We start from the raw sequence: 24,383 nt of genomic DNA, 5'->3' as shown, positions 1-24,383 counted from the left end.
TTCTTGTTAAATTTCTTTCTGTTATTGTTTAAGTTGGCTGTATACCCCTCTCTTTCCCCTTGTTTTGTATTTAGCCAATCCCGAATTTCTTTAATTAATTTCTGACCAATCGGATGTATCTTCCCCCAACTGGGATATGTTGCTGTACCCTACCCAATAAAGTGATTGTGGGCGGGTGTTTTCTTCCCTAAAACGCCTCGAACTTTCCGCGAGAGTATATAAACTGCTGATTTTAGGGTCTCTGCGCCACTTCTGTTCCATCTTTTCGTGTGTAAAGTACATAGCAGGGGGCGGGAAGCGCCTCTTTCTCCGGCAGCGGTCAACAACAAGGTAATGGCCGATTAATTACTTCTTTTCTTGCTTGCTCAGCAGTTTAACTCTCGGGGCGGGTCCGAAGTTTTTCCATTATGTAACCTTCCTTAAAATGTAAAGAAACTCGTATCTATTCTATCTTTTAAACTATATACTGGGATAGAGAGTGCTTAACCCTCTCGAGCTCCCACTCATATTGTTTTGAGGTGAACTTATTTTCTCAACCTATTCTTCCTTAACATTATGTAAAATTGTTTCCTTCTTAAGTCACCTCTTTAGTATGGGATTAGCCCTTGTATTAACGGCCTAGTGCCAAGTAGGTTTTAAACAAAGCGTATTAGGAGCGCAAGTTCGCCTCCCCTCAAATTGTTATTTTAGAGGTCATGTAATTAATCTTTTCTCACTTAATAGACCTCAGTAGGTTGGGTATTTTACCCCTGTGTCTATGTCCAGAGAGGACAACTTGAAGGTGGAGTTTGGTGTGGCCTTTGAGAGGCTTAAAGTTGAGAGCGTGTGGCTCTTTTTCGAAAATTGAGTGTTGTATGCCTCGAGGAGGCTTTTCGGTGTAATTTGGAGCAAGTGCTCCTGAGCATGAATGGGGTTTTCTGCCCGCTGTTAATTCTTATTTTGAAGTAAGGCTGGGCTGATTGCCCAAGCATTGTGAAGTCGGGGCGCGAAGCCCAAATCCTGTAAATATTGTAACTACCTTTTTGACTTGCTACTCTGTACCTGCCATGCTTGTTATTTCTTTATTTTGAAAAGAAAATATAACCTTGTTAAATTTTAAATTAATTTTACTTTCGTAGCTTGAGACCTGTTCACCAACCCGCACCTTCTTTCACGCATAACTACCGCAAGAACGCGGTAACAAGTGGTAGCAGAGCGTGGTTGAATGGGTCTCAATTTAGCCCTTTTTGACGGCTAAACATTGCTTTGATTCAAACTCTAACAATTTTCTCAGTTGCTGGAATTTTCTGATTTTTTCAAAATTGTTCTGTCATCATGCCCGGCCCTCGCGATGTTCTCCATCTTAACTATTTGCGCAAGGAGGAGTTGATCAATGAGTTAACTATCAGAAATGTGCAATCTGGAGGCACGGTTGCGATAGACACCAACAAGCTTAGAGAGTCCCTTGATTTGCCCATTTCCATCCCCAATTTAGGAGAGAAAGAAATTGACGACTCTCTTTCCACGATCACCGAGAATACTACTGGGCTAGCATCGGTAGTTAGTTTTTTTTGATGAAAATGATCCTTCTCCTAATCAAATTAAGCGTGTGCAAGCCAGGCTGTTTCATTTTTCAAACAGAGTTAACGATCTGTTGTCTCTAAAGTTGAATGACGTTCAGAAGAAGGAAGCTAGTACGCTGCTTGAAAATATTTCTGAGTTATCTACCAAGGTCACTCAATTGTTAACTGGGGAAGTTCCTCCCAAAATTGATCAACCCACCACGATGAATGTAGGTAGCGAGGAAGAGCCTCCTAAGGGAGAAGTTAATAGGATAACCGTTGCTGCTCAAACTATCTCTGCCCCATTGGACAACGAGTCTGGACGCCGTAACTCATTAAATAACGTACGTTCTGAATTAACTTCCTTGCCATTGAAACCTTTACCTACTATGTCACCCGGGTTTAGCAGCTTGCCTCATCCATTGGCAATGTTGCTCAGAGGTATCTCTAAGTTTTCCGTTAATACCACCAGTGACGTAATTTCATTTTTAAGATTTTTAGTTGAATTTCAGGATCATGCCCTTGTGTTTTCTCTTTCTCCATGTCAGATTTTGCAAATCATCTATCCCTATGCAATTGGTATTCTCTCTGACAAAATAGTAAGAGCCATAGCTGAACAGTCATCTATTGAAGATTTTCATGCACATTTGCTTGCAAATTTTATTCCTGCCCGCGCGAGGTCATCTCTGATTCAGAAGTACTATTATCGAGTACAGAGATTGGATGAAAATCTGGCTGATTTCATACAAGACATTAAGTTTTATACTAGGGTGTTTGCCCTTCATTTTCCTGAAGATCAGATTGTACAGGCTATTGTAGAAGGAATTTCACCACCCTATAGGTCATATTTGTGTTTCGCGGCGTGCCCGCAAACTTTCTCTGAACTTGAAGCGTTGGCCGTCTCAGCGGAAGGAGTGAGATACGCCGATTCCTTGCGTGTCGCGAAAGAACCCCCGCCTTCTTTTAGTAATACTCGGCCTCCACCTCGCCGATCAGTCACACCCCGTAAATGTTATGCTTGCGGGTCGCCTGACCATCTTCGCAATAAGTGTCCACTGATCAAGTCTAGTAGGGCAAATAATGGAGCTGGTTCATCACAAGGCTGTTTTAAATGTGGGGCTTTCTCACATATCGCCAAGAATTGCCCAAACTCAAATAGCACCCCCTCCTGCTCAACTTCTGGTGCAAATTCCACCAATGCCAATAATAAAATGTGACTAGCGGCTTCGGCTGAGTCGACTAATTCTGCTTCCCAAGGCTCAGCCCCTGGCAAAAAGGTCGTGAATTCAGGGAACGTTCAATTTGCAAATCCATCTTTCGAATGCCCCAAAGAATGTCTTAGGATTGCGGCGGATACCCCCGCACCTGTTCCTTTTCTTAAGATTGACGAGCCTATAACCGCTCTATTAGATTCAGGCAGTGTTTGTTCAATTATTTCGGACCAATGGTATTCAAAATTGAAGTCTGTTTGTAAATTACCTGACTATGGCTCATCTACTGTTCAATATGTTTCGGCTAATTCATCTCCATTAGAAATTCTAGGTTCTGTACAGGTCAAAATTCGTATTTTTAAATTTACATGGAAAACCAAACTGTTTGTGGCTAAGCACTTGTCTTGCCCCATCATACTGGGTGCGGACTTCATTTCTCACACTGGTCTTGTGCTCGATCTTCTGAGTAAGTCGTGCACATTCAAATTTGCGTCCAATTGTAAAATTCCCTTATTGAAATGTAAATCTGTATCATGTTCATCTATTTCGCCTACCCAGGATGAGATGTTGTTAGACCTTAGACATCTACCTGAGGAGCAGGCTGATAGTATTCGGAAATTATGTCAGTCGTTTCCTGAGGTGTTCTCTGATACTCTTGGTGTTACTGACCTTATCGAATACAAAATTGAGGTCACGGATTCGATTCCTGTCCGTTTTCCACTTTATAGGCTATCGCCACCTAAAATGAAGGCTCTGAAAGAAATCATCGATCAGATGTTGAAGGATGGTATTATTAGGCCCTCTAAGTCGGCGTATTCGTCGCCTATTTTTCTAGTCCCGAAACCCCAGGGGGGCTTCAGGCCTGTCATTGATTATAGGGCTCTCAATCGGAAGGTGGTGTTGCAATCCGTGCCCCTTCCTGACCTTCATTCTTGTTTTTCATGGTTCCGTAAGGCCAAGTTCTTCACCATCTTGGACTTGAATCAAGCCTACAATCAAATTCCTCTAGCCGAAGAGTCTAAACATCTTACAGCGTTTGCCACGGACTGGAACTTGTATGAATACAACCGCGTGCCGTTCGGGCTCCCCACGGGAGCAGCTGTACTCACTAGGCTACTAGATAGGGTCTTCTCCGACATCAAATTTGAGTACTTATATCACTACTTGGATGATGTCGTCGTATTTTCAGAAACTTTTGAAGAACATCTAGATCATCTGCGAGAAGTTCTCGATCGCCTTCGTAAGGCTGGGTTAACTGTCAAGTTGTCAAAGGTTGCCTTTGCTAAGCCCTCTATGTCATTCCTAGGGCATATTGTGTCACCTGATGGTGTAGCAGTCGATCATTCTAGAACACAGGCCATCCGTGATTTTAAACCTCCCAAGGACATTAAAGGTATCGCCAGGTTCATTGGTATGGTGAATTTCTTCAGGAAGTTTATTCCTAACTTCGCTAATAGAGCGGCGCCCTTGAACCTTCTTCGTAGGAAAGGCATCAAATTCGAGTGGGGACCTTCTCAACAAGCCGCTTTTGAAGATCTTAAATTAGCTCTCTGTAATGCCCCTGTACTTGCTATGCCTGATTTCTCGAAGAAATTCATCGTCCAAACCGACGCGTCGTCGTCAGCAGTAGCTGCAGTCCTTCTTCAAGAGACTGAACTAGGGAGGCGACCCATCGCCTATGCATCTAGGACCTTGTCGGCTCAAGAAGCCAAGTATTCTATCTATGAGCTCGAAGGTTTGGCAGTCTTATTTGCCTTAGAAAAGTTCCGTCTCTATCTGGAACATGTCAAATTCGACCTGGAGACAGATAATCAAGCCTTAAGCTGGGTCTTAGGTAGGCCGCGTCGTACTGGTCGTATAGCCCGTTGGGCCATCCGTATTTCTGCCTTCCAATTCGATGTCCGGCATATCAGAGGTACCGAAAATGTTGTCGCTGATGGACTCAGCCGTATGTTTTCCAACGACGTCGAGACCCACGAACCGGTCGACAGTTCATCACCTCCCGAGTCCATACTATCTGGTGTTAATGCCATCTTAACAGATGCTCCCATGCTCTTTAGGGATATCGAGAAATACCAACGTGAAGATCCGACGCTGGCTCCGATAATGGAAATCCTTTCTTCTGGGGAACATGTTGTCCCTTATGTTCTGAGGAATGGTGTTCTATGTTGCCCTTCGAGGCATGATAAGATGATGAAGGTTGTCGTTCCAGCTGTTCTTGTACCTATGATCTTCAAGTATTATCATGAGACCCCATTAGGAGGGCATCTTGGAATCTTTAAAACTCGTGAAAAGATTCGTGAAAGGTTCATCTGGAAGGGTATGGACGGTGAAATCCGTGAACTAGTAAAAGCTTGTAAATCTTGTTTGCTCAGTAAACCCACCATGTCCACCAAGGTAGGCCTTTTGTCTTCGCATCAAGCGTCGCGCCCCATGGAACGCCTGTATATTGATTATGTAGGACCCTTCCCCCAGTCAAAGGGAAATGCCAACAAGTTCATCTTTGTATGCGTAGATGGCTTTACTAGATTTTCCTGGTTATTTCCGACTAAGCTGGCTACCGCTCAGTCCACCATTACTTGCCTAAATTCTATTTTTGCTTCTTTTGGTCCGTGCCAATATATTGTATCTGATAATGCTAAGGCTTTTACATCTAATTTATTTCGTAAATTCTGCTTTGACTTGTCCATCTCTCATGTAACTACTTCTGCTTATTACCCTCAACCATCTCTGGCTGAACGGGTTAACAGTAATCTCAGGTCCGCGCTTATTGCCTATCACCATGAAGATCATTCCAGGTGGGACACGTCCCTGCATTGGTTAGCTTTTGCTTTGAATTCGGCGGTTCATGAATCACATAAATTTACTCCAGCCTCTTTGATGTTCAAGTTTGTTCCCAACACGCCGCTCTCTAACCTCTGGTCTCTGAGTGACATTCTACCTGAGACAATAGATCCGGACAACATTAAAGATCTTTGGAAGAAGGCTAGAGCCAATCTTAAAGTCTCTCATGAAAAGGTTAGGGAAAGATATGATCGTGGACGGAGACCCACCCATTTTAAGGTAGGTGACCAGGTGATGGTCAAGAATTTTGTTCCCGCGGGCAAGCTTGCCTCCAGATTTCATGGGCCGTGTATCATTCTAGATTTCCTTACGCCGGTCACATTATTATTAAGCAATCCAGCCACCGAGAGGATATTTAGGGTTCACCTGTCTCAGGTGAAACCGGTGTAATTTCTGGGTTAACTTGCTTCATATAATCGTGAAAGGAATATGAAGGTTATTATTTTTTTTTTTGAGTTTTCACTTTTAAGGCATTCTGCCCCTTCTATAATATTTTGTTTCATATGTAAGTTTTTGTAAACCTTCCCCGCACGGTTAAACTGCCGTCCTATCCTTGCCACGGCCATTACCACGCTCCCGTCTCCTGCTCCACTACACACAGTGGCTCGCATCTGAAATGAATTTCTGCACGCCGCTAGCCCCTCAACCTCTCCACAAAGCCTGTGCCCTCAAAAAATGATGATGGTCCAACAATTCTGCCGCCTAGCTTTAATGTTTCAGTGCCCCCGCAGCCGCGCGGCGCCGTGCTGCGACTGGGTCAGAGGAAGGGCCCCCTCTTCCCCAGCGAGGACCACATGTGCACGGCGAGCCGGAGCCCTCCTCCCGGCCAAGGCTGATGTGCGGCGCTCGACCTGCTACTTGCCCGCAGCCTGTATATGTTCACCGCGGGCGCGGCGTGCTTCAACACCTCTACTCCTCTCATAGTGCGGGCGAGCGGTATCTCAGGGTACTTGAGGGGTCCGAGCGGCCTCCTCTGGACGCAAGCTGCAACGGCCGGTCTGGCCATCCAACTTAATCAACATCAACTACATGGAAATTTACTATCAGCAATTACTGCACTTGGGAATTCAACAGCAATATTTGGTGGACCTTGCAAAATTTATCTTCACTTTCAAGTATTAAAAATTTATCTTCTGAATTCAACTTCTACAAACATAAATACTTTACTTCACCAAGTTACAACAAAAATTTTGAAACTGAATCAAACCACATTAAGAAAATCTTATAAATACTTCTGCAATTAATCTTCATATCAAAATCAAAACTTGGACCTTTCCAAACAAATTTCATGTGTCACCCCTGGAGGAACTTTTTTTGGGGGGGGAGGTCTGTACCGGGCGGTACACCTCCACGCCGCTAATTTAAAATGTGCGCCAATTGAAACTCCCCTGCTGGAGGAAGTCTGAACTTTATTGACGGTATTAATTTTCTACTTTCTCAGAAGATGTCACTACGTGGAAAATTTGGAGTTTTTGAACTGTGTCATTTTCGACGTATTTTGTTTTGCTTGTAGTAAGAAGTGTGAACTTTCTCTTCTAGAGGACACTACTGAGGATCAACAATAGTGCACCCTAGTGGATCAATCAATCAATCAATCAATACTAATCTGCATTTAGGGCAGTCGCCCAGGTGGCAGATTCCCTATCTGTTGCTTTCCTAGCCTTTTCCGAAATGATTTCAAAGAAATTGGAAATTTATTGAACATCTCCCTTGGTAAGTTATTCCAATCCCTAACTCCCCTTCCTATAAATGAATATTTGCCACAGTTTGTCCTCTTGAATTCCAACTTTATCTTCATATTGTGATCTTTCCTACTTTTATAGACGCCATTCAAACCTATTCGTTTACTAATGGCATTCCACGCCATCTCTCCGCTGACAGCTCGGAACATACCACTTAGTCGAGCAGCTCTTCTTCTTTCTCTCAATTCTTCCCAACCCAAACATTGCAACATTTTTGTAACGCTACTCTTTTGTCGGAAATCACCCAGAACAAATCGAGCTGCTTTTCTTTGGATTTTTTCCAGTTCTTGAATCAGGTAATCCTGGTGAGGGTCCCATACACTGGAACCATACTCTAGTTGGGGTCTTACCAGAGACTTATATGCACTCTCCTTTACATCCTTACTACAACCCCTAAACACCCTCATAACCATGTGCAGAGATCGGTACCCTTTATTTACAATCCCATTTATGTGATTACCCCAGTGAAGATCTTTCCTTATATTAACACCTAGATACTTACAATGATCCCCAAAAGGAACTTTCACCCCATCAACGCAGTAATTAAAACTGAGAGGACTTTTCCTATTTGTAAAACTCACAACCTGACTTTTAGCCCCATTTATCAACATACCATTGCCTGCTGTCCATCTCACAATATTTTCGAGGTCACGTTGCAGTTGCTCACAATCTTGTAACTTATTTATCACTCTATAGAGAATAACATCATCCGCAAAAAGCCTTAGCTCCGATTCCACTCCTTTACTCATATCATTTATATATATAAGAAAACATAAAGGTCCGATAACACTGCCCTGAGGAACTCCCCTCTCAACTATTACAGGGTCAGACAAAGCTTCACCTACTCTAACTCTCTGAGATCTATTTTCTAGAAATATAGCAACCCATTCAGTCACTCTTTTGTCTAGTCCAATTGCACTCATTTTTGCCAGTAGTCTCCCATGATCCACCCTATCAAATGCTTTAGACATGTCAATCGCGATACAGTCCATTTGACCTCCAGAATCCAAGATATCTGCTATATCTTGCTGGAATCCTACAAGTTGAGCTTCAGTGGAATAACCTTTCCAAAAACCGAATTGCCTTCTATCGAACCAGTTATTAATTTCACAAACATGTCTAATATAATCAGAAAGAATGCCTTCCCAAAGCTTACATACAATGCATGTCAAACTTACTGGCCTGTAATTTTCAGCTTTATGTCTATCACCCTTTCCTTTATACACAGGGGCTACTATAGCAACTCTCCATTCATCTGGTATAGCTCCGGAGTGAAAGAACTGTTTTTTCGGAGAAATTTTTATTTCAAAAGTTTGTTTCTTGTTAAATTTCTTTCTGTTATTGTTTAAGTTGGCTGTATACCCCTCTCTTTCCCCTTGTTTTGTATTTAGCCAATCCCGAATTTCTTTAATTAATTTCTGACCAATCGGATGTATCTTCCCCCAACTGGGATATGTTGCTGTACCCTACCCAATAAAGTGATTGTGGGCGGGTGTTTTCTTCCCTAAAACGCCTCGAACTTTCCGCGAGAGTATATAAACTGCTGATTTTAGGGTCTCTGCGCCACTTCTGTTCCATCTTTTCGTGTGTAAAGTACATAGCAGGGGGCGGGAAGCGCCTCTTTCTCCGGCAGCGGTCAACAACAAGGTAATGGCCGATTAATTACTTCTTTTCTTGCTTGCTCAGCAGTTTAACTCTCGGGGCGGGTCCGAAGTTTTTCCATTATGTAACCTTCCTTAAAATGTAAAGAAACTCGTATCTATTCTATCTTTTAAACTACATACTGGGATAGAGAGTGCTTAACCCTTTCGAGCTCCCACTCATATTGTTTTGAGGTGAACTTATTTTCTCAACCTATTCTTCCTTAACATTATGTAAAATTGTTTCCTTCTTAAGTCACCTCTTTAGTATGGGATTAGCCCTTGTATTAACGGCCTAGTGCCAAGTAGGTTTTAAACAAAGCGTATTAGGAGCGCAAGTTCGCCTCCCCTCAAATTGTTATTTTAGAGGTCATGTAATTAATCTTTTCTCACTTAATAGACCTCAGTAGGTTGGGTATTTTACCCCTGTGTCTATGTCCAGAGAGGACAACTTGAAGGTGGAGTTTGGTGTGGCCTTTGAGAGGCTTAAAGTTGAGAGCGTGTGGCTCTTTTTCGAAAATTGAGTGTTGTATGCCTCGAGGAGGCTTTTCGGTGTAATTTGGAGCAAGTGCTCCTGAGCATGAATGGGGTTTTCTGCCCCTCTGTTAATTCTTATTTTGAAGTAAGGCTGGGCTGATTGCCCAAGCATTGTGAAGTCGGGGCGCGAAGCCCAAATCCTGTAAATATTGTAACTACCTTTTTGACTTGCTACTCTGTACCTCAGTCTAGCTCGAGCAGTCGAGGAGAGAGGTTGCGTAGCGAAGTGCGTGCTGTAAACATGGTTGGCATTGAACAGTACCGGGCCGCTATTGGGAAATGGCAGGCAAGGCAGAAGAAGGAGGTCAGGAATGGATTGGTGACGGACGGATTGAAAATGAGTGAAGCGGTGCTGGTGGTGACAGTGATAGCAGTGTTACTGGTTATTGGGGGGGGTGGAAGTGAACCCAGGCCCAAATACCAGTGGAAAATTTAGCGCAGAGGATTTGGCCGCACTCAGGGTGGTTGTAAGTGAAGTGATGCAGGAAAAGTGTCAATGGGATAAGGTGCAGGAAATAAAGGACATGATGGAGGAGCAGAGAAGGGAGATAGGGAACATGAAGAAATGGCTTGAAACGAAGACAGAGGAATCGAGCAGGAGAGTGGTCAATAACGAGAAAGAAATCGAGTTATTGAGAGGGGAAGTGAAGCATCTGAAAGACGAGGTGATGAAGATGAAGAAAGAAGCGGAGGGGTACAGGCAGGAGAGATTGAAAAAAGCCATATTTATATATGGAGTTGAGGAAGGGGCGAGAGAGAGCAATATTGAGCTGATATATAAGGTGGTGGAAGTTATACGTGATGCAATGAAGATAAACTTTAGTGAGATAGACATAGATGATGTAGAGAGAGTTGGTAAAATCAAAGGTCGGAGGCCAATTAGGGTTAAATTGTTCTCAACCTTAATGGCAGATACTGTGTTAGGTAACAGCAAGAATTTACAAGGGCTGAAAATAGGGGTGAAAGGAGACATGGGAAGAGAAGGAAGTGAAAACGCGAAGATCTTGAATAGGCACCTTTGGAGAGCGAGGAACCAGGGGCTAAAGGCCCGTATAAGAGGTCTGAGGTTGGAGGTGACGAACGGGCGATGGGTCAGAGTTCATTCAGTTTCTAAGCTAAAGGAAATGGACGAAAACGAGAGGGTTGAGAGTGGTGAGAGGTCAAGGCAAGATGGGAAGAAGAAAGAAGAAAAGAAGAGGAGGGGGGACGTGGCAGGAGAGCAAGGCATCTCGGAAGAGAATGGGCAGTGCAGCCGGGAGACAGAAGACCAAGATAGTGAAGTGGACGGTGAGAGTGGACCGCAAGAAACTGGGAGAGGAGAGTGTAGTGGTGCAGTGAGTAAGAAAGGACAAAGGGAGATGGATTCAGAAGTCCAAAATAGTGAGGGGGAGAGTGGGGGTGAGCAGCAAGAAGAGGTGAGTGCAGGGTGCAGTGGTGTAGCGAAAAAGAAAGGTCAAGAGGAGACAGATCGACAAGAAGGTAAAAAACTTATGAGTAAAGTCAGGAGTAAGAGCTTAAAAGACATATGGGGAAAAGTACGTAAAGGGATGGAGGATACAGAGGGAGAGAGGTCGATAAATACTAGAAGTAAGAATAGAGCGGGAGACCTAGAAGGGAGGGAGGGAAAGTTATAACAATTTTGGAAGATAGGATGTGTGAATATTGAAGGAGTAAGGAGCAAATTAGGAAACAAGAAAGTTAGGGAAGTAATTGAAAGTTTCGATGTTGTGGCACTCTTAGAGACGTGGTTGGAAACAGGGAGGGAGATTACATGGAAGGGGTTTGAGATAAAATATAAATATAGAAGAAAAGAGAGGAATAAGGGACGAGCACCAGGAGGGATGATAGTTCTAATTAGGGAAGAAATTAGTGAAAGAGTAGAGGATATAGAGACGGATATGATGGAAACCATATGGCTGAGATTGAATTTGGGAGAGAGAGAGGGACGGAGGAAGAAAATAAATCTAGCTTTTGTTTACTGTCATCCTAGTAATTCAGAATATGCAAATAAATATTTTTTTGAAGAGTTATTGGTGGATATTGGTAGGATAAGGGGAATGTATCCAGGGGAGGAGGATATGTTGTTATTTGGGGATTGGAACGCGAGAATAGGAGAACAGAGCCCAATTTATAGTAGGGAGGATGGAATGTGTTTGTTAGAAAGCAGAAGGAGTGAGGACAAAATTACAAATAGTTATGGAGAGAAGCTCCTAGAGATGTGTGCTGTGGGAAACTTGTATATTCTGAATGGGTGGATAGAGGGTGACAGGACGGGGAAATTGACATATGTTACGGAGAAAGGGGGTAGTGTGATAGATATGGTTCTGAGCTCGGAAGGGATGATTGAGGAAGTTGTAAGTATGGAAATAGGAGATTGGATTGAGTCACACCATTTCCCGGTGAGGGTTATGCTGAAAAGAGAGGTAGAGAAGCGTACAATGAAGGAAAATGAGACAAAGGATAAACGAGGGAGGGGTTATAATAAGTACAAATGGACAGAGAAGGTAGGCCGGGATTGGAATAGGGTAGTAAAGGAGGAGTTACATCTTCTGAAATATGGGTGGGAAGGGGCGTTAGAAGAGAATGATACTGATAAAGCCTTGGAATTGTTGCTACATCCAATAAAGATGATAGCGCAGAAGGTGAAAGCTAGAAAAGGAAATAAGAAAGAGGGAGAAGAATGGTTTAATAGGGAGTGTGAAGGATTGCGGAGGAGGGTGATGGACGCTTTAGGAGAATATAGAAGGAAAGGTGGAAGCCAAGAAAGGGAGTTTTTCTGTAGATTGAGGAAGGAGTATAAAAAGAAAATTTCTGAGACAAAAAAGACGTGGTTAGAGGAACAAATGGAAGCCATAAATAATGACTGCAAGACTAACAATTTTGAGAGAGTCTGGGATAAGATTAATAGAATTATTAAGGGTGGAAGGAATATGGAGAGAACGAGTATTGAGGAAGTGCAATGGGTCAGGCACTTCGAGGAATTACTAGGAAAAAAGGGGGGTGATAGATGGAGAGGTTCGGGAGAAGAAGTAATTTGGAGTAATAGGGGAGTGGCAATTTATGACTTGGATAAAGAAATCACAAGAGAGGAAATCCGGGGAGTGATAAGTAGAGCCAGAGCGAAGTCGGCCGGGGGGTGTAATGGTATAAATAATAAGTTTTGGAAGGAAATTAGTAAAAATGAGATAATGATAGAGGGCATGGTGAAACTATTCAATAGGATATTCGAGGGAGGAAATTACCCTAGGGAATGGGAAACAGGAATTATATGCCCTATATACAAGGGAAAGGGTAGTAGGAACGATGTGAACAGTTATAGGGGTATATCTCTGTTGGATTCTCTGAGTAAAATATATACGGGGGTGCTAGCGAACAGAATAAGTGGGTGGGCGGAAGAAAATGGAATTTTGACAGATTACCAAGGGGGATTTAGGAAAAAGAAAAGAACAGTGGATAATATAATGATAGTAAAGACTATTTTAGAAAAGTATAAGAATATGAATAGAAGTACGGTTTATGTAGCAGCAATAGATTTTGAGAAAGCTTTTGATAAGGTAAATAGAGAGGCCCTACGAGAGAAATTAGGTAGGCTAGGGATTTCGGAGAAGATGTTGAGGGCAGTGGAAGGAATATACAGGGACGTCAGGTTTTGTGTAAAATTGGGAGAAGAGAGAATGAGTGGACCATTGGAGTCCAAGGTGGGTTTAAAACAAGGTTGCAAGTTATCGCCCATACTGTTTATTTTATTTATAAACGATATTTTAGAGGGGTTTGGGGCAGGAAATTGGGCTGTACCGGTAATTAATGGTTTGGAAGTGCCAGGACTGATATTTGCGGATGATGTGTTATTGATGACGTTAACTTCAGGGGCGATGAATAGGGCCTTAGAGTCAGTGATGCTATTTGCGAGGAAATGGGGATTGAAAATTAATGGAAATAAGTCTAAAATATTGATAGTACAGGTGAACAAAAGAAGAAAGATGGAAGGGAATTGGGTAATACAGGGAGAAAGATTGGAACAGGTAAGGAAGCTGGAATATCTAGGAGTTATTTTTAATGATAAAGGAACTTGGAGTGACCAGATCAAAAGAATGAAATATAGAGGCTTGGCAGCCTTAGCCTCAGTCAGAAATTTGCTACTCAAGTTCCCGGGGATCAGTTATAAAACACTGAGACTCGTGTTCAGGTCGGTAATAGTGGGGAGGGTATTATACGGAGCAGAAGTTTGGGGGCTGGATGAAAAAAGAGAGGAACTAAGAAAGATTGTTAGTAGTTTTGCTAAGTTAGTGATGGGCTTACCGAGGTGTACAGCAAATGTAGGGGCGGAATTAATGTGTGGGGAGGATTTGGAATCAGAGGGTGTGAAAAGAATAGTTAGATATTGGATGAATTTAAAAAGACAGGAAGGTGGGAGAGTTTTACAGGCTGCATATGTACAGCAATTTAAGAGCATGTATAAGGGGGGATGGTTAGAAAAAATAAAAGGATATTTAGAGAGGATAGGATTAGGGCACCTGTGGGGGGAGGTTTGGTCAAAGACAGAAGTGAGAGGGATAAAAATACTAGAAAGGAGAATTAGGGATATCCATAGGCAGAAATTATTGGGGGAAAGCAGACTAAGAAATTCGCTGATTGTTTTGACGAAAATAGAGGAGATAGCAGGGTTGAATATTAGATACGTTGATAGGTCAAATCGATATGGGATGATGTGGTGGCTTTTAGGTCTGCCAAGGAATAAGGGCTGGTTACAGGGCAGGGATAAGACAAGGTGTGTACTTTGTGGAGATGTGAATGATGAGTTTCACTTGCTAAGAGACTGTGAGGGAACGAGGGGGTTAAGACATAGATTATTGAGTGCCGAGAATCGGGAAGTACTGGGGAGAGGGGATGAGAACGCAATACTGAGATGGATTCTTAAACAATGGGAAAAAGGGGGTGAATTGAACAGGTATTTTTGTGCGACAAAAAAGGCCTGCGAGAGTAAAATGAAGGAGAGTGAGTTAGAGGGTGGGCAGGGGAATAGGGGGGTAGAATAGTTATCTGTATAAGGGAAGGAGATAGTAGGTTAAAATTTTAATGGTTTAGTGTATATAGGGACTGAGTATTTAGTTAGGGGAGTTGGGTAAGAGGACAGGATGGCATGGTCTGTTTGTTTTATGATATGTCAGTAATTGTTATTCATTGTAATTTTATTAGGCTAGGATGGTAACTATTTGTGAAGGCTGAAATATGGTAAATAATTTGTGAAGCCTGAGACGTGGTAAGGGTGAAGTGATATATTTATTGTGATATTTGGAGTTGACGCTGATTGGTAAGTCTTACGATATGTCAGTAATTGTTATTCACTGTAAATTCACTAGGTTATGATGGTAATTGTTTGTGAAGGCCGAAATGTGGCAATGGTGAAGTGGTATATTTATTGTTGATGTATATAAGAGAGAGGATAGCATGATAGTGTGGTATGAGATTGAGAGGTGGTATATGAAGCGATGTGTTGGTATTGAAGGGTAGCTGTATTAGCTTTTGGTTGGGTAGGAGGTTTATTTAATGCTAACTAAGTGAGTGTGAAGAGGGACAAGAGTTTTGGATGGTAGAGATTGAAATGTGGTGTTGGTGAAGAGATGGTATATGAGTGTTTGGTATTTTAAGGTGAAGATGGCCTGGTATCTAGATAAGATTAAGGTAAGATGTGTCATATTGCTGAAATGAGGTGTTGGAGAAGTGGTGGTATAAAATGGTCGCAGTTATTGAGGACTATGGTTGAAATATGGTGAGAAGCGGTGTTAAGTGGTGTTATTTTGTAAATCTGAGATGTTGTAAATTTAGATTTAGTGGTGTATTGTGGAAGGTATATGAGGTGGATCTGGAATGGAAATTGTGGATAAGAGGTGGTATCTGAATCCGGGAGTTGGTATGTAGATGGTTTATTTATTGCTGAATTAGTTTAGATTTATCGGAAAAAAAAAAAAATGTGGTGTGGGAGAAGTGTTGGTATAGGCGAAGATGGTTTGGTAATGAGATGGTTTAATTTATTGCTGAAACTTTTGGAGTTGGAGAGATGATTGTATTAAGTGCGGGTTGGTAAATGTAGTGTATGATGGATTGAAGGGCAATTGCGGAATGTTGGTTGTTATGGTTTGGACAGAGAGTAAGTTAGAGGACAATGAAGATGACGTATGTGCTGAATCCACAAGGACACGGAATGAGTGGTGGTTGCGATAGCAAATGTAATGCTGAGCATGGCTTGGGTTTTAAAATGAGATCAAGCATGGCTAAATAATGGTCAAGTTGCAACATGAGAGGTAGTAATGCATTGAAATAAAAGTGGTATTTAAGGTAAGTGTGGAGGGAGACCAGTGTTGAAATTTGATTGTAAGTTATTGTGATTTTCTGCTGGGTTAGGATTGTGTTATTTATTGTTGTGAACGTGGAGGACTTTTGTTTGTGTTATGGCTGGTTAGAATGTAAGTGCTGACTGTCGATGTTTTGGTATTGATCGGGAGTAGGTCAGGGAAAAAGAATGTGACGAAAGTTGCTGTAGGCATAAGGACAAGTGATGAGTTTGCTGGATCCTCGAGCCGAGGACTGCTACAGAATTATCATTTTTGTTATTATTTATTCCTATTATCTCTATTATCATTATTTTATTTTTATGTATTATATTATTATTATCATTATTTTATTATTATTTTTATTATTATTATATATTTTTTTTATTATAATTATTAATATTGTGTCTTATTGCTTTGTGAACATGTAATGGGGCGGAGAGCCTGTTTGTTCATAAATAAATACTAATACTAATACTCTGTACCTGCCATGCTTGTTATTTCTTTATTTTGAAAAGAAAATATAACCTTGTTAAATTTTAAATTAATTTTACTTTCGTAGCTTGAGACCTGTTCACCAACCCGCACCTTCTTTCACGCATAACTACCGCAAAAACACGGTAACAATAATAATAATAATAATAATAATAATAATAATAATAATAATGAGAATATGGAACTCAGAACTTGAACATCAAGGGATAATCCCGGTCTGTCTAGGGAGAAAATCAGGTGGGATTAAAGTCAACTGCTTGGCCTTTGCTGACGACTTTGCTATACTATCAGAAAGTTCAGAGGTCGCAACCATCCAGATTAACCTCTTGGAAAGAATCGCCAGCCAAACAGGACTGAGGATCTCAGCAGAAAAGACCAAATTCATGACGAACATCAAAAATGGACCAAAATTCCTGGAAACAGAGATAGGAAGGATAGAAAGGATCAAGAAGTTCAAGTACCTTGGTGAGACGATACAGGAGAATGGACTAGAAAAAGCTGCAGTAGAAGATCGGATCTCAAAAATGGAGAGAGCATATGGCTTGACAAAAACATCTACGATAAGAAGTGCTTATCTTGGAATTCCAAATTAAAACATTACAACACCGTGGTCAAAACAGAATGTCTGTATGCCAATGAATGCCTGTCCATGAACTGCAAGCTGGAGAAGCTAGAGGTCCTGGAAAGAAGAATCCTCAGAAAAATTATGGGAGCTGTCCAAACTGAAAGAGGATGGAAACTTCGGATTAACAAAGAAGTTTACCAGAAGGTGGAAAGAACCTCAGAGACCACGAAGAAAAGGAGGCTGGCGTTTCTTGGACATCTATACAGAATGAACGCAAACAAACTTACCAAACAGATATTTGATTACTTCTGGAGAAAAAAGACCACTACAGCATGGATTAAGGAAACGAAGAAGGATATGGAAAGGTTAAGCATCTTGGAAGACCAGCTGTTAGAAAGAAATACGTTTAGGAACACACTGAAGAATTTGGAAGGTGCTCAAGCCGCAGGAAGAACTAGGAAGACCGGAAGAGCCTGGACAGATGAACAACGGAAGCAGGTCAGCGAACGCATGGAGGAGTATTGGACACAGAGAAAACTCCGCACGAAGAGAAAAAATGAAGTTGTAGCGTGATCCTTAGTCGTCCATTCGCTTGTAAAATGTCCACCTTTGAGGTGTAACCGATAGTGTGATTAGCTGCCGCCTCTGGAGGTCCGGGTTCGATTCCCGGCTCCACCACAAAAATTTTAAAAGTGGTACGAGGGATGGAACAGGGTCCATTCACCCTCGGGAGTTAAAATGAGTAGAGGGAAATCGATTCCCACCTCAACCATCCTCGAAGTGTTTTCCGTGGTTTCCCACTTCTCCAGGCAAATGCCGTGGTATCTCAGTTAAGGCCACGGCCGCTTCCTTCCCTCTTCCTATCCTTCACAAGGCCCTTGTTCAGCATAACAGTTGAAGCCGCCTGGGCGAGGTATTGGTCCTGAACCCTATTTGTATCCCCCGATTAAATGTCTCTCGCTCCAGAACACTGCCCTTGAGGTGGTAGATGAGGGAACCCTCGCTGAGTCTGGGTGAATAACCAACCCTGGAGGGTAATCGGATTAAATGAATGAGTAAAAAATGAATAATAATAATAATAATAATAATAATAATAATAATAATAATAATAATAATAATAATATGCTTTAGCCCCACTAATTATTCGTACGGTTTTCAGAAACGCCGAGGTGCTGGAATTTTGTTCCACAGGAGTTGTTTGGCGTGCCGGTAAATCTACTGACACGAGGCTATCGTACTTGAGCATGTTCAAATACAACCGAACTGAGCCTGGTCGAACCTGCCAAATTTGGATCTGAAAGCAAGCGCTTTTACCGTCTGAGCCATTTAGCCTGGCTCTTACTACAGGCTAGGGATTCTGTGGATGTATTTCCTGTCTCACCCACAGGGAGTATGAACTTGTCTCCACTGGGGTTCACGAGAGTTTCTGTCCCTCCACGGGAGGACTGAGTCTTAATTGAGCTTCATCTGCACAGAGTACACGCCTTCCACGAACACTGCTAAATGTGATTAATATGCATGTTATGTTTATTTGCTGTACCCATTCACTCTGTATTCTCCGTCTGTGTCTCGCCAATGCGACTTGGTATTCTGGCCTGCATCTCGCACTTCCATAACTCAGTGACTCTACAGTAATTTCCATTTGTTAATACCGTCGCTGTCATTATCTATCAGATGCAGTTTGTCTTCGCATGTGATTTCATTAGCTAAGAAATATCAGGTCCTAAAAGACTTGTCGTATTCTATCTAATTCTTACTCAGTTCGTGTTTGAAAGAGAATTAGGTTCAGAACAGAGAGCTGTTGTTTGGGGAGTTCCATGAAAATTAACCCATACTTGCCTAAGAGGAACGGAAGTAAATAAGTCGATGTACGTCGACGATTTTGCCTTTTGTTTTACGTCGCACCGTCATAGACAGGCCTTATGCTTATGCATTTACCTGGTGTGAAAATGCGAAACCACGGAAAACCATCATCAGGGCTGCCGACAATGGGGTCCGAACCCACTATCTCCCGAATGCAAGCTTATAACTACATGACCCAAACCGCACAGCCACTTGCTCGGTATTCCGAAGTGAAAAGTGCTGCCTGATATAACTGACCATAGAATACAACACGGAAGGATGATATGGACGTCAGTAGAGAAGATTATAAGGTGCAGAACTTCCAACAGTGGTTTAACATCCACAATACGACAACTCTGATAAAGCAAAAGGAAAAATAGGAATAATTTCCACCAAGCTCGATGGCTGCAGTCGCTTAAGTGCGGCCAGTATCCAGTATTCGGGAGATAGTAGGTTCGAACCCCACTGTCGGCAGCCCTGAAAATGGTTTTCCGTGGTTTCCCATTTTCACAGCAGGCAAATGCTGGGGCTGTACCTTAATTCAGGCCACGGCCGCTTCCTTCCCACTCCTAGCCCTTCCCTGTCCCATCGTCTCCATAAGACATATCTGTGTCGGTGCGACGTAAAGCAACTAGCAAAAAAAAATGATTAATAATAATAATAATAATAGTGTCCGCTTCTGTGGTGTAGTGGTTAGTGTGATTAGCTGCCAACCCCGGAGGTTCGGATTCGATTCCCGGCTCTGTCACGTAATTTAAAAAGTGGTACGAGGACTAGAAATGGTCCGCTCAGCCTCGGGAGGTCAAATGAGTAGGGTCCGATTCCCGCGTCAGCCATCCTCGAAGTGGTTTTCCGTGGTTTCCCACTTCTCCAAGCAAATGTCGGGATGGTACCTAATCTAAGGCCACTGCCGCCTCCTTCCCACTCCTAGCCTTTTCCTGCCCCCTCGTCACCTTAAAACCTATCTCTGTCGGTGCGACGTAAAGCAACTTGTAAACAAACAAAAAAAGGAATAATTTCACCATAATGGTCGCCGAACTTCCTTGAGAAGAAAGCACCACAAGGATAATTTTTAAAAAAAGATTAAATTTAATGTCCCATATATAGTGGTGTATGGTGCTCGTTCTGGCTCTGGTTTTCTTAAGCGATCGCAGGGGCTGTGGTCGTTTCATGTTGACTGTGATGGTAGTAGAATTTCATAAATATATTTCAAGTATTAATTTATATGAATTGTAGGTTAATAGATTTGATGAGAGGAAATCTGAAGCAAAGTGGTTAAATGTGGTCAGAGCAAGAAGACAATATAAATCTTCCTTGTTAAAGAGGGGCTTCTCAGAAGACCACGACCAAATATAGAAATAGGAAGATAGATGGAAGACATTATACTTGACGGGTAATGGGGAGGCTGCGGTATAGTTATATAACTTGGTAACGGTGTAGAAATCCATTACACAACTTCCCTACAGTCTAAACCATAAATCTGTAGTTAAGTGTTGGGTGTAGCAAGCAATATATACTAGTGGGAGCAGGTATACAGCAGTCTGCAACTAATATAAATATACCTTGGAAATGTAAGTCCTTAAAAATCAACTTTCAAGTACCTAAAACAGGTTCGAATAATTGTCAAATAGGCATTAAAGTTAAGTTTTAGGCATCAAAAATGTAATTTTAGGCAGTTAAAAATAAAATGTGTTTATACCTAATCAAATCACAATAGTTGTAGTAATGCAGTGACTTAGTATCCAGTGTATGAAAGAGTGATAAAACAATAAGAAAACATTTTTCATGAGAAAATGTGTAAAATACATTTTTGTGATAATGAAACGACACAAACATGCAAATGAAAATGTTATAATATTTATCATCCGACTTTTCTCACACGTTTTTAGAGGAACCGCCTCTTATTCTGAGTATCAGCTACCAACGGCTTAAACTCGGTCGTTATGGTTTTATTAATAAATACGCTAACGTTCACGAACACTGTAACACCAAAAAGGAAACGCGAGATTGAAATGAAGTTTATACCACAGATTAGGAACATGACCTTTGAGCTTGAGTATTCGGTATTTTACGTAGTCTGCACGCTCTGCAATCAGTGCCTCGTGACATAGAATCAAAGAGGTTCTGGAAATGTTCCTGTGGGATCACTCTCTCTCCGCAGCTTGTATGCGAGTCCACAAATCATCGATACTGCTTAATGGTGGAACGTGACGGTCAAGTTACCGACCAACCATATCCCAGACACACCGAGCTCGATAGCTGCAGTCGCTTAAGTGCGGCCAGTATCCAGTAATCGGGAGATAGTGGGTTCGAACCTCACTGTCGGCAGCCCTGAAGATTGTTTTCCGTGGTTTCCCATTTTCACACCAGGCAAATGCTGGGGCTGTATCTTAATTAAGACCACGGCCGCTTCCTTCCCATTCCTAGGCCTTTCCTATCCCATCGTCGCCACAAGACATATCTGTGTCGGTGCGACGTAAAGCAAATAGCAAAAAAAAAAAAAAAAAAAAAATTACGGCCTTCATGTGCCCATTGCAGTCTCAGAATTTTGTGGTTCTGATCAATGGAGGTCGACGCAATGGTATGTGTGCAATCAGTCTAATCTGCAGCAGACAGCATCGAACCGTCGATGCAGACAGGTTCACACCTTTTGCAGTACACCAACGTCGAGCCAACACTGTTGACAAAACTATACGGACCGCTATGGCCATGCGGACAAGATAACGGTCATCTTGTGCTGTGGTCATATTGCTTGGTCCAGTACCCGCTCGTCGCTGCCCTCTTTAATCCACTACTTCCAGACACATATCACTGTAATAGCAACATGCCCTGTACAATCGCGATCACAAGAATTCCGGGTGGAAAAGTAAACACGTAACGTTTGGGCGAAGATTTTGGCCGACCCTGAGGATAAAGGAGAAACAACCAAGCCAACGTCACATGTGTTCGTCTTCCAGGAAGTGTAGCTTGCGACGTTGCGCACTCAGATGTCATTCCCAACTCCAATTTTTTTTTCGCGAAATGATTAAGATGTTTCTGTGGTTAAACATTCTGGCTATACTAGCTTTTCCTAATCAAGGAAAACAATTAATTAACTGTAATTTAATTGCGATTAAGTGTGCATGATGTAAACCCACTCCAATCTATAGCATTTAATTGTTTGATCAGCGCTGACAATAACTTCATAGGAACTGTTTTCCAAACGCCCTTGCGTCTCTGAAAATCATAACTATTTAATGCCAGGTTATATTTACTTTGCTTTTTGAGGATAAAAATGTATTAGTAGTAGTAGTAGTAGTAATAGTAGTAGCCGGCCCCACGGTGTAGGGGTAGTGTGCCTGCGTCTTACCTGGAGGCCCCGGGTTCGATTCCCGGCCAGGTCAGGGATTTTTACCTGCATCTGAGGGCTGGTTCGAGGTCCACTCAGCCTACGTGATTACGTGATGGTGAGATAGCGGCCCCGGTCTAGAAAGCCAAGAACAAGGGCCGAGAGAATCCTTCGCGCTCACCACACGACATCTCGTAATCTGCAGACCTTCGGGCTGAGCAGCGGTCACTGGGTAGGCCATGGCCCTTCGGGGCTATTGCGCCATGGGGTTTAGTAGTAGTAGTAGTAGTAGTAGTAGTAGTAGTAGCAGTAGTAGTAGTATTTAACAGGTTCTATATTGACGAAAATAAGGGTCATTCTTTCTTACAGTGACGGAGCGCGATGCCGTTTGATAATGAATTCGTTAGTCGAGACCGCTAACATTTCAGCCAGACTTCGCACAAAAGAATTACAAAGAAACTGGAGAATTTGACCCTCACTGAGTTGACATACACATTACGTCTGTTGCCTTGAAGGGGCCGTTTGGATCCTCCCTTCATTCCCCTCTCCCTTCATTATCGAGCCAGTGGGACGTGTGTTCAGGCGGGGAAGCAAGTATCTTCCCCTCCGCGTGTGTTTCGTTCGAGCTAGATATCCTCGTACTTCGTTTTCTCCACCTCCCCTCACTCTTGAGATGTGACCAATGAGAGCGAGTGTGTAAGCAGGTAGTCAGTGGTTCTGAAGGCTGTACCGATTGCTTGCCTGAAATGAATATTTCTGGCCATGAGATACTAAAGATTTCGAGTGTTCAAGCCGAAATGTCACGGTATGACAAACTCACATACTGGAGACCGATCATTCTGTCCCCATTCGAGAACAATCACATGCTGATTTTGCACCCTTTGACGATGACGAAGCATATCGGCACTTTCATGTTTCCTCCTTGTTTGACAGATCTTCACTTGAGCACACTTCGCGTAACACTGACCTTATCGGTCACATAAGGGTACGTCCATAGTGCACCGCTTCACGCTTCTCGCTTTGTCGCGTAAACCGCGCCAGTTGCAAGCAGCGAGGTGAACCCGCGCGATTCTAGCTGGTGGTGGTTATAGTGCACCGCTCGCGGAAGGCCGGAAGCACCTGTCAGTAGGCAAGATAGAGGTGTCACGCGAGGATCTAATGTGTATGTTGTTGACAACAGATATTATTTATCATAAAATTAAACAAGAAAGAATTAAAAACGTCCACGAAATGAACATTTTTTTGCTAGTGGCTTTACGTTACACGGACACAAATAGGTCTTATGGCGACGATGCGATAGGTAAGGCCTAGGAGTTGGAAGGAAGCGGCCGTAGCCTTTAAGGATGCAAGCTCACAGCCGCGCGCCCCTAACCGCACGGCCAACTCGCGCGGTACGAAATGAACAGAACTCGCCTTAAAGTAGGGGAATAACGTACTTTGTTACCTCAACTGAAAGCTCACCCCGAGAAATTTTACGAATATTTCCGAATGGATGAACAGACTACATCTTGAACAAAATCGAATACCGGATAAGAAAAGGATGGTGTAACTTTCACCAACAGAAAATTCTTCCAGAAGAACGTCTTACGGTAACTTTGAGGAAAGTAGTTTTGAATTATTAGTTTTGATTGTTTTATTTATACAAAAGGGAAAATGAGATGATGTGGAAATTTTGAACAGGATTTTATAACAATAGTTGGGCTATAAACATTTAATTACCGAGCTCGATAGCTGCAGTCGCTTAAGTGCGACCAGTATCCAGTATTCGGGAGATAGTGGGTTCGAATCCCACTGTCGGCAGCCCTGAAGATGGTTTTCCGTGGTTACCCCTTTTTACATCAGGCAAATGCTGGAGCTGTAGCTTAATTAAGGCCACGGCCGCTTCCTTCCCACTCCTAGACCTTTCCTGTCCCATTGTCGCCATGAGACCTATCTGTGTCTGTGCGACGTAAATCGTCTTATAAAACAAAATAAAAACATTTAATTTCTACGATAAATGAATGGTGGAAGCGTTAAAAGTACACTTTTTCAAAACTAATTTTATTAGAGAATGAATACGAAGTAAATATTAATGAAAATGTTTAGCATTATACTTTTTAACCTAACACAAATTCACCTAACAGTTGCACAATGTCTCAAATGCATCACCATGAAGTGCGGTCTGAACGGTCTGTTCATTTGAGTATGAAGTACCACCATGACTGGAATTAGGGCTGGGAATGTGTGGAATATCCTGGAAATTCGGATAAACGAACTCGTTAACTAATTGCTGAACTCTATTTCTGAGTTGCAGTTTCTAATGGTGCGGT

This window comes from Anabrus simplex, chromosome 1 (genome assembly GCF_040414725.1).
Source record: "Anabrus simplex isolate iqAnaSimp1 chromosome 1, ASM4041472v1, whole genome shotgun sequence".
Classification (NCBI taxonomy): Eukaryota; Metazoa; Arthropoda; class Insecta; order Orthoptera; family Tettigoniidae; genus Anabrus; species Anabrus simplex.
This window is presented reverse-complemented; position numbering follows the sequence as displayed.